The sequence below is a fragment of the Ixodes scapularis genome, unplaced genomic scaffold (assembly GCF_016920785.2).
Source record: "Ixodes scapularis isolate PalLabHiFi unplaced genomic scaffold, ASM1692078v2 PGA_scaffold8__174_contigs__length_109621045, whole genome shotgun sequence".
Taxonomy (NCBI): Eukaryota; Metazoa; Arthropoda; class Arachnida; order Ixodida; family Ixodidae; genus Ixodes; species Ixodes scapularis.
In genome coordinates, this window is record NW_024609883.1 from 19220698 (window position 1) to 19233042 (window position 12345).

Genomic DNA, 12345 nt, shown 5'->3' on the forward strand with positions numbered 1-12345 from the left:
GCCGAGAATTGGAATTGGCTTGGTAGTGTCACGCAGGTCTTTCTTGAGAATCAGAATGAACGCTCCAGCTAACGCCAAAGTTACGGTCGATAACTGTCTTGGCCAAAACACTATCGTCAGTCCTTCCTCTTCGAGGTGACAGCTACCGACCGCGCGCTGCCGCCAGTGACGCCCGACGCAAAATCCTCCCGATGCCGCGAACATATCGTTAGAATGCGAGACTCGAGAGGCTAGGAATGAATCTACTATTGCTTAATGAATGTGAAGGACACTGACGTTTATGGAAATGAGAGGAACCGAACGGCCGTTAAAAATGCGGACAGAAACGCATTGCGTGCAGAAAACGTTTTTAGTACACGCGAATAAAAAAATAATCACAGAAAAGGTTCCGTTATTATACTTTAAAACTAAGCAAACACGAATTGTCTCATCAACCCGCGAACAAATCAATTTAGCATACAACTTGGCGTTTAGAAGCAAGAGCCAGCAGATGCAGACGACACTCTGTGCTTCCGCTCGGAAAGCCGAGCACAGCGCCAGTCCTAGCGCAGCGGCTGCACTGGTTCTGCGCCCCCGCTGCACGACTCCTGCACTCCTCTGAACTCGGACAGAACTAGTTCAGAACTTTCTGGCCAAATCGAACAGACCTATATATTCGATGTCTCGCCAGCTTAATCTCGTTAGTAGAAGTCTCCTTCCTTGAAAACAGCGGGGATTCATCGTGCAGATGTCTTGCTATCCTTGAGCAACACTGTACTCGTACTACGCAAAAGGATGTACTCGCAATGCGCAAATTTCTTCCGTTTGTCTTATTTTTCTACTTCGAATAAGTAAATCTGTTTCAGTTTTAATTCGAGTGGAGCAGAAGCTACAAGAGCGAGTGCCGGCTTTTCAGCGTCCTTGATAAGCACGCGCGCTCGTGCAGTGCAAGTACCGTTTAGAGCAACATGCTCATGCTTATACCTTCGGCTTCACTCGCACACAAGGTGGAACAATTATATTTATATTTTATAGCTTAATATTTCTTCAGGTGTGTGCCTACTCTTTTGTGTTCATTATTGTCGCCTTCGTTTTTACTACCTCTACAATCACGCTCCCTTTTACTCTTTTGGTGTTAACGCTTAGGTTTTTTTGTCTTACTAGTACTATAAACTCCCACTTGTGGGGCTACGCAAGCAAATTTTTCGAACCCGCTCAAAACGCTCTTACGCTGAAGAAAAACGCTCTACTAAAACGCGTTTTTGGACCTCCGCTTTCCATTCCGGCGAAGCGGGCCGCGCATGCTCAGTTTGGCACCCTCAGAGCGGAGCGGAAGATGAAAACGGTCTACTAAAACTCTCTATTATTACCATTATTATTATTAAAACAGTGCAAAGGGTGGGAGCGCGCGAGCGTCTTGAGACGCGGTTTGCTCGGCTCGGGTTGAGACGGTTCCGCACGGCTCATGCGCTGGCTTTGGCAGTGCATTCCTTCCCCCAGTCTCATGGCGAATTCCACTGGTCGTTTTAGAGTGCTCCGGCATCGACTTTTCTGGAGCGAGCCTATTCCATTGGGCGATCGGGATCGAGACCGACGTGTTTCAATGGTCGTTTTGGATTAGCTCCCACTCCAGATCTCGATCTGGATCCGAGAAAAGTCGCTCCCACGATTTCGGTGGATTCAACCAGAAGCCAGCCGGGCCAGCCCTCGGCGCACACACGTGACTTCCTTTCTTGTGGGGCACCTCGCCTGATCTCGCCCATCTCGCCTCAGAAGAAGAAGCACGTCGCGGGCTGGGGTCCTAGATTGTCTCGACATCAAAAAATTTCGTAATGGCCGCTTGCTTACTCCTTGGTTCGACAGCCGGTTCGTTTTCCTTGAAGGAGAAAATAAGGTATTTACCGCGCTACAGGCATTCCGGCAATCTTTGCTAAAAGCGCCTGAGCCATTCCTGCCGCTCGTGCGTCGAACACGTGTTAGCGCCGCGATTGCGAAAACGTCTTTGAAACGACCGCGGCGGCCACGGAAAGGGGATTCCCGGGCAGTTGAATGACGGGAAGGCATCCGCCGATCCCGGAGCAGTGATCATGTGCCACTGGGGATCCGTAGGCGGCGCGACCCCGTTTGGATCGTGTGCTCCAGTCCGGATCTGGTCAACTGATCCCGGCGCGCTCCAAAGCGCCCAGTGGAATTCGCCATCAGCTGAGACGCTGTTTCGGGCAAGTCGGCCCTCATATGGACCGCACGTTCGTTTATTCTACCGTTGAATATGGACGTGACGAAACCCTAACATGCACCAAGTTTTCAGTCACCAAGAGTTATACCTTCTTGCTCTAGCGACGCTAAAACGGCTTAAATTAGTCGTGTCGCATATTTAGAGCTCACAACTACCACCGCTAGGGGCTCTTTCGAGGCCTGTGGTTGGCCCCGAGATGCTCGCCTATTCAAACCAGTGTATGGCCGAACTCGCCCAATAAACAGCTTTGTTATTAGCACACTGCACAGCTCGCGCTGCAGAACCCAGGGATCCTGGGTTCGAGCCCCACCCCTGCCCATTTCGATCTGGATGAGCATCGTACCGGCGTGCGGTCGTGTGAACGAGCGCACGCAGGTACGATCCTCATCCAGCCAAAGAAGAACGGCGATCAATCAGATCTCGCGAAACTGATGACGCAGCTTACGAGTATGAGTACAATACTCACCGAGGTACTTAACAGAATGAATGCGATGGAAAAGTCTATTGCCGTGCAGTCTGTTAAATACGACGCAGTGATAGAAAAACTGACTCAGCAGGAAAAGACTTTGGGAGATATTGAGGCGTCTCTGGCAATGATGAGCTCCCAGTATGATAAAGTACTTAAGAATATAAAATCTCTGGAAGCGGAGAAATCGCCAAAAAAATGCAAAGAATGGAATCTGTAATCTCGAAACAAGACCTGGAAATTCGGGAACTGAAGGCAACCGTGGACAGCATTGAGCAATATTCCAGAAGGAATAATGTCGAAATCCATGGTGTCCAACAAAAAGAAAAGGAAAACCTGCTTAATGTTATTCAGTGGCTCGCTACTAAGTTAAAACTGCCAGTGCCAACTGCCGATGACATCAAAGCGGTCCATAGACTGGGCCTCCGTGAAGGAAAGATCCCGCCTATCATCCTTAGGTTTAAGGACCGCGCTGTAAGAGACCTCTGCATTACTAAACGTGTGGTACTTAGGCAGGAACGCATTTTCGTTAACGAGAACCTGACGAAGTCTCTTAGACAACTGTTTTGGAGCGCTAAGCAGTGCGCAAAGGAGAAACATTATAAATATGTCTGGTGCACAAACGGAAAAAGTTTTGTCCGTCATAGCGAGAAGAAGCCCGCTATTCGTATCAATAACGATCAAGATCTGTTGAAAAATCTTTAAAAATGTCTGCTATATTTCAATCGTTCCTAGAATGGGATGCCCACCTTAAAAATGAGCTAGATGTCTCTACTAAATTTAAAACTTAATTTACTTCATATTAATATAAGAAGCATACGAAAAATTGGGATCATTTACTTGTTTACCTAAACGATCGAGTTGATTGTATCGATGTTTTAATTTTAACTGAAATAAATGTTGACAAAGAAACTAGCACTTTGTTTACGTTAAAAGATTTTCATTCTTTTTCATTGTGTAGAGAAGGACAACGGGGTTGTGGAATACTCTTGTTTATTAAGTCTGGCTGGTTTTCCGAGAAAGTAATAACGTCTTGTAGTCATGCTGAAGTGTTGGTCATTACAATCTCTAATCAGTTTACGTCTTTTACCATCTGCTCTGTTTACAGGCCACCTAGTTCTAATCTTCGGTTATTTTTCGATGAAATGACGCAGCTTTTGAATGCGTTTGACAATAGGCAACTGATACTTGCGGGTGACTTTAATATTGATGTACTGGATACGTCCAAGTACGGAGTCCCGGATTACCTTAACTTGTTCTCGGGTTTTGGACTAGAAAACGTGATATCAAACTTCACAAGAGAAGAGCGTCTCGGAAACCGAATTACGAGCACATGTATCGATCATATTATTGTGAGGCTAAACGAACTAAAATTCCTTTCCCGTGTAATTAAACAAAAAGTGGCCGACCACTATTTTGTAGCGCTTGTTGTGTATGGGGAGTATGGGGACGTCCTGACCAGCCAGTCTGATAGTCTCTGTAAGCTGATTAGATAACAAAAAAGTAGACAAATTCATTATTGAATATAACTGGGATAGTTTACTCACTTTAGATCATATTACAGCCTACCAAAGAATGACCGAATGGTTTGCGAACATTTACAGTACATGTGAAAGGAAAATTAAGCTTAAACAAATAAAATTAAAGAATGTATGGATCGCTTCAGAAATAATGGAGCTGTGCAATGAAAAGGACAAACTGTGGCACAGATGTAAAACCAACCCTGCAAATATCGCATTGAAAGAAGAATTTAGAAGTCTCCGTAATAGGGTAACTGCAAAAATAAGATTAGCAAAGAAAAGACATTACGTTGCCCGTTTGCAGACTCATCAGAGTAATCCAAAAAACTTGGGATGTTGTTCACGAATTAATAGGGGGTAAAGGCAAAGAAAATATTGATCAAACGGTGTAAAAAGCTTTTGGAGACTCCGATGTAGAGTCCTTGTGCAATAAGTTCAATGCCTCGTTCATACAAGGTGCAACAGATGTGCAATACCAGGGTCATGGCTCTTCTACCGTTTCCAAACACATGCGAAGAAAGGTGTCGCAATTCCGCGTACTTCCCACAGATGTTAGAAGAAGACTTAAAAATAGTTATCAAAAGTATGTCGGTGGCCAAACCACCTGGGCATGATAGAGTTCGTTTAAGGGACATTGTAGTTAATTTCGGAAAACTAAAACGTATCTTATTAAAAATAGTGAATTCGTCTTTTTTCTGAGGGAAAGATTCCAAATGGTCTTAAAATTGCTGTGGTGAGGCCTGTTTTTAAGAAAGAAAGTAGAAAAGAGATGTTAAACTTAGAACCATTTCTATTTTGCCCGTACTATCGCTAATTATGGAGAAGTTTGTATTTTGGTCCATGACCTAATTTTGTGATAAGCATTCTTTGCTATGTCACTCACAGTACGGGTTTCGACAAAATAGAGGGACAATTACATTGCTGGAAGAATTGTCCGACCACATTCATGATAATAATGATACAAACTTGAGCACCTGTGCTTTAGAGGCCCATACATAAAGTTTTTAACCAGCTACCTTTCAGAACGGGGATAATTAGTAAAGATTGGTGATTTCAGAAGTAATTCACTGATAATTCCTTCCGGTGTCCCCCAAGGATCTATTATGGGTCCTTTTCTTTTTAACATCTATGTGAATGAAATAGTAAACTGAACTTTTTTTCACGCGTTTTTCAATACGCCCATGACACCGCTCTTGTACTCGCGGGAAACAATGGATCGGAAGCTCTGTCGTCCCTTCAAGCCGATATCTAGGAGCTAATGGCATGGTTCAAAAACAATCGTATCTGTGTTAACATAGATGAAACGAAACTAATGTGTTTCCGTAATCCTCATAAAACAATAACATTTAATATACCGCTGGTTCTACATCGATCTAACTGCGAGAGATGTAATTGTATTCCGCTTGAATATGTATCTTCGTTAAAATATCCGGGTGTTTTTTTTTTTTTTATGAACATCTTTCTTGGAATAGTCACATAGAGCATCTTGCGAAACGACTTCGCGCAGTATCTGCATTTTTATATCGTTTGCGAGTTGTAACCAACCTGACTTTGAGAATGAGGGTTTTTTAACCTCTGGGAGAGTCGGTGCTTCGGTATGGTGTCACACTTTATGGTTCTTGTTCGAACTCTAGAAAAAGTAAATTAGATAGTAATTTGCGTAACATTTGTAGAAATTTAGCATATGAAACCAAATTGGATGAGTTAAGAACAGAGTCAAAAATGCGTTCGCTACAGCTTTTGTCAACTGAAAGATTATATATCTATGAAATATTAGTTAAGAATTATTTTAATAATACGTTTAAGAAACCTGTAAAAAAACAAAAGGTTTTGAGAAAAATAGAGCGGTTCGCCCTCCCTAGAGTATACACAAATTACGGAAAACGGGTTCGGTCTTTTTACGTTCCTCATTACTTTAATTTGTCACCAAATGAACTTTTAAATCTACAGTCGTTGAAAGTGATAAAAAAAGCTTAGAAATTGGTGTTGTAACTACGATTTTTAAATTGTTGTACGGGTCGAGAGTATTTCGTTTTTCTGCTTATTTTGTGCTTCGCATTATTGGATGTTAGTAGTTTCTCTGCTGGTTGCCAGGTTCAAGCCTACAAGCACTCACGTGCTTTTGCGGACCTGTTTGTGATGATGTATATTTTCTTCGTGCAATAAAGACATTATTATTATTAAACCCTACTTGCACGGACTTGAGTTCGCTGATCTGGGCCCGTTTGCTCGAAGCGCTAACCGCGGCTAAACTTAGCCGCAGTACCTAGGAGAGGGATTTTGGGATCACGTGACTGGCTCGGTAGGGATGCGGGGAAACATGGCGGTGCTTCAGTGAGTGAGCGCCGGTCGCTTTGGAACTAATATGTCGTTGTAGCTGCAATATCGGGCGCGTTAGTGAGCAACGAATAATGCAGGAGGCTTTCGCTTTGCCTTACCTCCTTAAACCGCAAAGCATGGGCAATGACATCGCCGCATTTTTTAGATAGTGTTTCAATTCTGGGCATTCCTAAGCCTAAATGAACGCGATAATAGTCGGCATGGCAACGTCTTTGGAAAGCGGATTGTTGATAGCACACAAAAGCAGACAGCGGCCCGACAGACGTTTTTCTAAATTATCCAAGCATCGCGAGGAGAACGCTGGAAGTGTAATTCTACGGTTCACGCGCGCTGGCCCTCCTCTTATAAAAGATTCGAAATAAAAAATCATATAAGACTTTAACGAACGCGCGTGCAAGGCAAAATTTTGTTTTATACTTTTTGCTTTAGAACAGTTACTACTGCACACGCCAGCACGTGCGACGCGTGCAACTACAGTCGTAGCATGCGCCTCGGTGCTCGGATAATTTAGAAAAGGGGTCTGTTGGGTCGCCGTCTGCTTTTGTGTGCTACCAACAATCCGCTTTCCAAAGACGTTTCTATGCCGACAATTATCGCGTTCATTTAGGCTTAGGAGTTCCCAGAATCGAAACACTACCAAAAAAAGGCGGCGATGACATTCCCCATGCTTTGCTGTTTAAGGGAGGTAAGGCAAAGCGAAAGCCTCCTGCACCATTCGTTGCTGACTAACGCGCCCGACATTGCAACCACAACGACATATTAGTTCCAAAGCGAGCGGCGCTCACTAGCTGGGGCACCGCCATGTTTCCCCGCATCCCTACCGAGCCAGTCAGGTGATCTCAAAATCCCTCTCCTAGGTACTGCGGCTAACTTAGCCGCGGTTAGTGCTTCGACCAAACGGGCCCTGGAAGCACTTTTCAGAGAGGCGCGCATCGTTCTGGCGAGCTTGCTCGCCGACTTGACGTATCGCCCCCCTCCACGCGCAGAGGAATCGCTGGAGCCGGGAAGCGCCTGAATAGGACGAGGCGCGGGAGCTTGCGACGACCCACGCACGCCTTAAGGGGTGTCCAAACAGGACAATACAAAACGCACGACTCCGACAAACCGTGAAAATTGAAGCGGACGCTTCTATTTTTACGATTTGTTGGAGTCGTGAAAATGTTTGCAGGAGTCGTGAAAATTTTTACGATCACGACTGCTCTCCTCTTCAGATTGACGTCACACGCCACCTGCGTCTGTCTCACCTCGCCAACGCCCTCGCGTACCGCCGTCGCCCAACACCACCTAGATGGAAAGCCGCAGCGCTTCCCTCTCTCCCTTCCAGGAGCGTCGGCAATGAGTTGGCTGAACTGGTAGTGCGCTTCTCCGCAACACTCCCCTTGACAATTGGCTTCTTTGCAATGCACGTTCTCTTTTACTTTTTCTTTCCCTCTACGCTTGAAGCGGCGCAAACAAAAAGCAAAAAAGACGCCGCGGCGTCGCGTTTTTTTTTTTTTTTTTCCCCAACGGTTTTCCGTCGCGTTCCTTTCCTCGACGGCTTCTTTAGCTACTCCTGCGGGTTGAGTCACGTGACCATAAGGCTGGAGGAATCAACTAGAACAACTGTAGAAGCGAGTAGGTTTTTGGACGCCGAGGGTCAAAAGTTCAACTCTCGAGTGAGATAGAGCACATTTTGGAATACAACACAACAGCGGCCTCGTGTGTGAACGTGAACGTCACAGTGGTGAGCGTGGGTGAGCGTTGCTTTTCGATTGTCGGTGCTGTCATTCCGTGCAGATGTTGTTTATTCGCGCATTGATGGTAAACCGGATGTGAAAGTATCCATATTTGATCATTTCGTCGTTTACCCTGAGACTGGTTTTTTTTTTTGAAAAGCAGAAGTAACAGAAAAGACAGACAGGTCTCACACTCAGCTACACGTTTATTTCAACAACTTCCTCTTATATAGTTCGTTTTCGTCGTCAACAACCAATCACATACGACTTGTCCTTTGCACCGTGACTTTACAGGTTCCACTCTATCACAAAAGAAGCGGACACTCCCAACGTTTCCAAGTGAAAAGGTTCTAGCAGAAGATATGCCTCACAAAGCGTCAAGCAACTCTTTTGTGTCCTCACAATAAACAGGACAACAGCCCACAACAACATCCCACTCAAAACTGGTCACCTCCAAAATTGTAGAAAACAGACAATACACACCAGTAAACACCACAGACAATACACACCAATACTGATGTGTATTGTCTGCTTTCTACAATTTTGGAGGTGACCAGTTTTGAGTGGGATGTTGTTGTGGACTGCTGTCCTGTTTATTGTGAGGACACAAAAGAGTTGCTTGAAGCTTTGTGAGGCATATCTTCTGCTAGAACCTTTTCACTTGGAAACGTTGGGAGTGTCCGCTTCTTTTGTGATAGAGTGGAACCTGTAAAGTCACGGTGCAAAGGACAAGTCGTATGTGATTGGTTGTTGACGACGAAAACGAACTATATAAGAGGAAGTTGTTGAAATAAACGTGTAGCTGAGTTTGAGACCTGTCTGTTTTTTCTGTTACTTCTGCTCTTCAAAAAAAAACAACCCAGTCTCAGGGTAAACGACGAAATGGTTGACTTCCACCAGCTAGCCTGTACTTTGACTCTTTTCCATATTTGATTGAGTTTCTGCAAGGATGACTACGAAAGCGTGGACCATACAACGAATCGATGGGAAGATCTCTTTCCTTGACGACATAACAGGTGAGCACTTTTTGATTTTTATGATCGTGGTTTCGTTTTTTGTTTTTACTTTTAGCCGAATGCATACTTGGAGTGATTTGGTTGTGGTCTGGAAGCAACATATTCAAATGCTGGCGCTACTTGTAGGTGCAGATCTAAATAAAAATGACTTGATTCATGAGTTCAGGTTGGAATGCCTTCGCAAGGTATGCAAGTAATAGGTTATCTCGGTTGCAACCAGCACATCAATTAAAAACAAACAAACAACAACAACTGAAGTACTTTCTGTCGCTTCTACGTATCCTCATCGGAGCGCAGAAATGATCCGCTACAACTAACTTGTAAGACCTATATTGTAGCGGGTCTCTGAGCTGTAGTTTGGAGTGCACGCAGGCCGGAATATGGTTAAATGACCAGTTTACTTATCCATGCACCAGAGTCGTATACTAACAATTTATCTGGAGCCCCTTCAGGCTCCCCAAGGAATCCGACCACACACCAGGAAGCTCTATGGAGCATATTATTATTATTATTATTATTTTCTCTATCTGGTTTTATGTGCTCGTGCAATAAGCATTATTATTATTATTCTAGCGCATTCGGCACATCAAATTCAAGAATAATTGTGATGTTTGTGATCCAAAATACTAGATCGAAACACTGCCAGTGTTTTCTCTCAAATACGGCATCACGTCAGCTTAAAGAAAAGCATTCTCTTTTTTTTCTTTTTATTTATAACCATTCTTGATAACTTTACCTTTTTTTGGATTAATATGATTTCCTTCTTTTTCATTCCATTTCCTGCAGAGGCCGTCAAATACACATCCCGGATACTGCTTTGCTGAACTCGGGCTTCTGTACGGCCTCTATAGGACAAGCTGAAAACTGACAGCTTAGAAGAGTGCTTCGGAATGTATAGGCAACTGGCTTGCTTCTAATATCACGTGTCTACAAGGCACATTTACGAAGATGAAACAAAATACTGCTGTGGAGCGCACTGTCAACGATCACTACAGCTAGCAAGGATGGAAACCAGAAAGATCTTCCCAAGCGAGCGGATACTTGACGCCCTACCTGCAACGTGGTATACCTGCAATGTGGCCCTAGGCTGTAAAACATTAGACACATCCTCCCGTCCCTGGGCTATGTAGCGAGCCGTGCAGTGTACACCACCTTGAAAAACCTAAGGGGCGAAAAATGCAAAGCCGCATCGACAGCACGGGACAAGTTGACTACAGTTTGCTCGTACAGGAAGACTGAGTTCTTGCCTTGGAACTCATCATAAAACGGCTTGTTTTTCCTGGTGTAAATGGTGTAGAGCACAACTATGTTGTTCCCCAATTAGTGATGCCCAGCCAGTGCCGACTTGTTACGTATCACATACTGGAACTACACGCCAAAAAAAAAAAAGACTTCTGACTGTGAAAATTAACGTACGAGTGAGCTCATTTTAAAACAGGTGTTGTCGTCACAAGAAAATGCACAAGCATTTATCTTGTGACATGTTTGCAGCAAAATAAATTCTCTCATTAATGCGACGAATGCCAAAATAAAGAAATTAAAAGCTGAAACTCTGCAATCAAAGACACTGGCTGTCAACCGTCACGGATGTCAAGAAGCGAACATGTCTGACGCCTGTGATGATGAACCCATCGTGAGTTCAAGCTGAAGCATGTGTTGGACTGCAGTGAAAACATTCAACTGAGAAATCTTTGTTGCAAGATGGCAACAATATTATAAGTGCCGGTGCAGCATCTAAAAAAAAAGCTAAGGGGTCAAGGCTAAACAAATTAGCTCCTGTCCGGCCAGCAACATGCTTACGCTTCATCCTCATGCAAAGGCAGCTGCTCTCTGAAGCCGGTGGATCTGTGTGTGTGTGTGTGTATGTGCCGATAGCCGGTGTCCTTGTAGCAATCTTTTGTGTTTCTTGTGGTGCTACAGCGTGAATGCCAACATGCTGCACACATATTGTGTGTATCGGTGTCACAAAATCTACCTCATCTAAGATGCATATGTATAAATGTTTTTCAAGACGGATATTTTCAGAACTTATGTATACCAGGAGGCTCGTTTCGCAGTGTTCAAAGGTGAGCAATTTCTTATTTATGACTCTCTTCTGTGTTGTAAATACAAGCAACATTGAATATGAAGCTGCCATGTCCACTTCCGCTAGTGTACAAAACTTGTTTTTAGCCGCCCTAACTGTGTCGTTTCACAGGCTCGGAACTGTCGAAGTACACCAGCGTATGGGGCAACGCTTGGGTATTATGGTCCTTTTTTTTTCGTAAATATAACGTTCTGACTTAATGACATTGCAAAGAAAAACATCGCAGGTATTTTTTCGATGTAGTGATGTAGCGCGGCACGATTTGCCGGAGTCGTGAGTTTTGAAGTATCCTGTTTGGACAGGCCTTTACGTGGCCGTTACAGGACATAGGACTCAGGAGTGGCGAAACTGCTGTGCCCCGCGCCTTAGATCCTTTTGCTTTTAAAGAGAGGCGAACAGCAGCTAACGCGGGCTCTTCCAGAACGCATCCCCGTAAGGGAGGCGGCGCAGCCGACCACCGCGGAGTCGCGAATCATTACGAAGGTCGCAGGAACTACACTGACCCCCGGCGCGACACTGCATCGCGTGATGGTAGCGGCGGACGTTCAGCACACAATGGCAGGAGATAGGTCAGGTGCTATAAATGCAATCAGCTTAGGCATATCAAGCGTCAGTGCACATGGACGGCAGCTCCCCCCCCTACCCCCCCCCCCCCCCATTGGTCTCAGGGAAACGGGAGAGGCCGGCGCCACTTATTGGACTTCCCGACTAACGGTTGACGGCCGCTGCCGAGGCCCCTCATCAGTCTGCCAACGGGGCAGGAGTTGCGGTCAGCGACAGGTTGGTGTTTCCCCGTCGGCATGTCGGACTCAGGGTTTGACATCTGAGAAGGGGCCGTACGTGTGCGTCGAGATCGGTGGAAACATTTACTACGCACTAATTGACACCGGTTCGACTCTTTCCCTAATCGGCGACAGAGTCTTCGAAGACTGTCGACGAAGCGCACTTCAGGTGCGGGAAGTTTCCACCGCGCTGCGTTTAGCAACA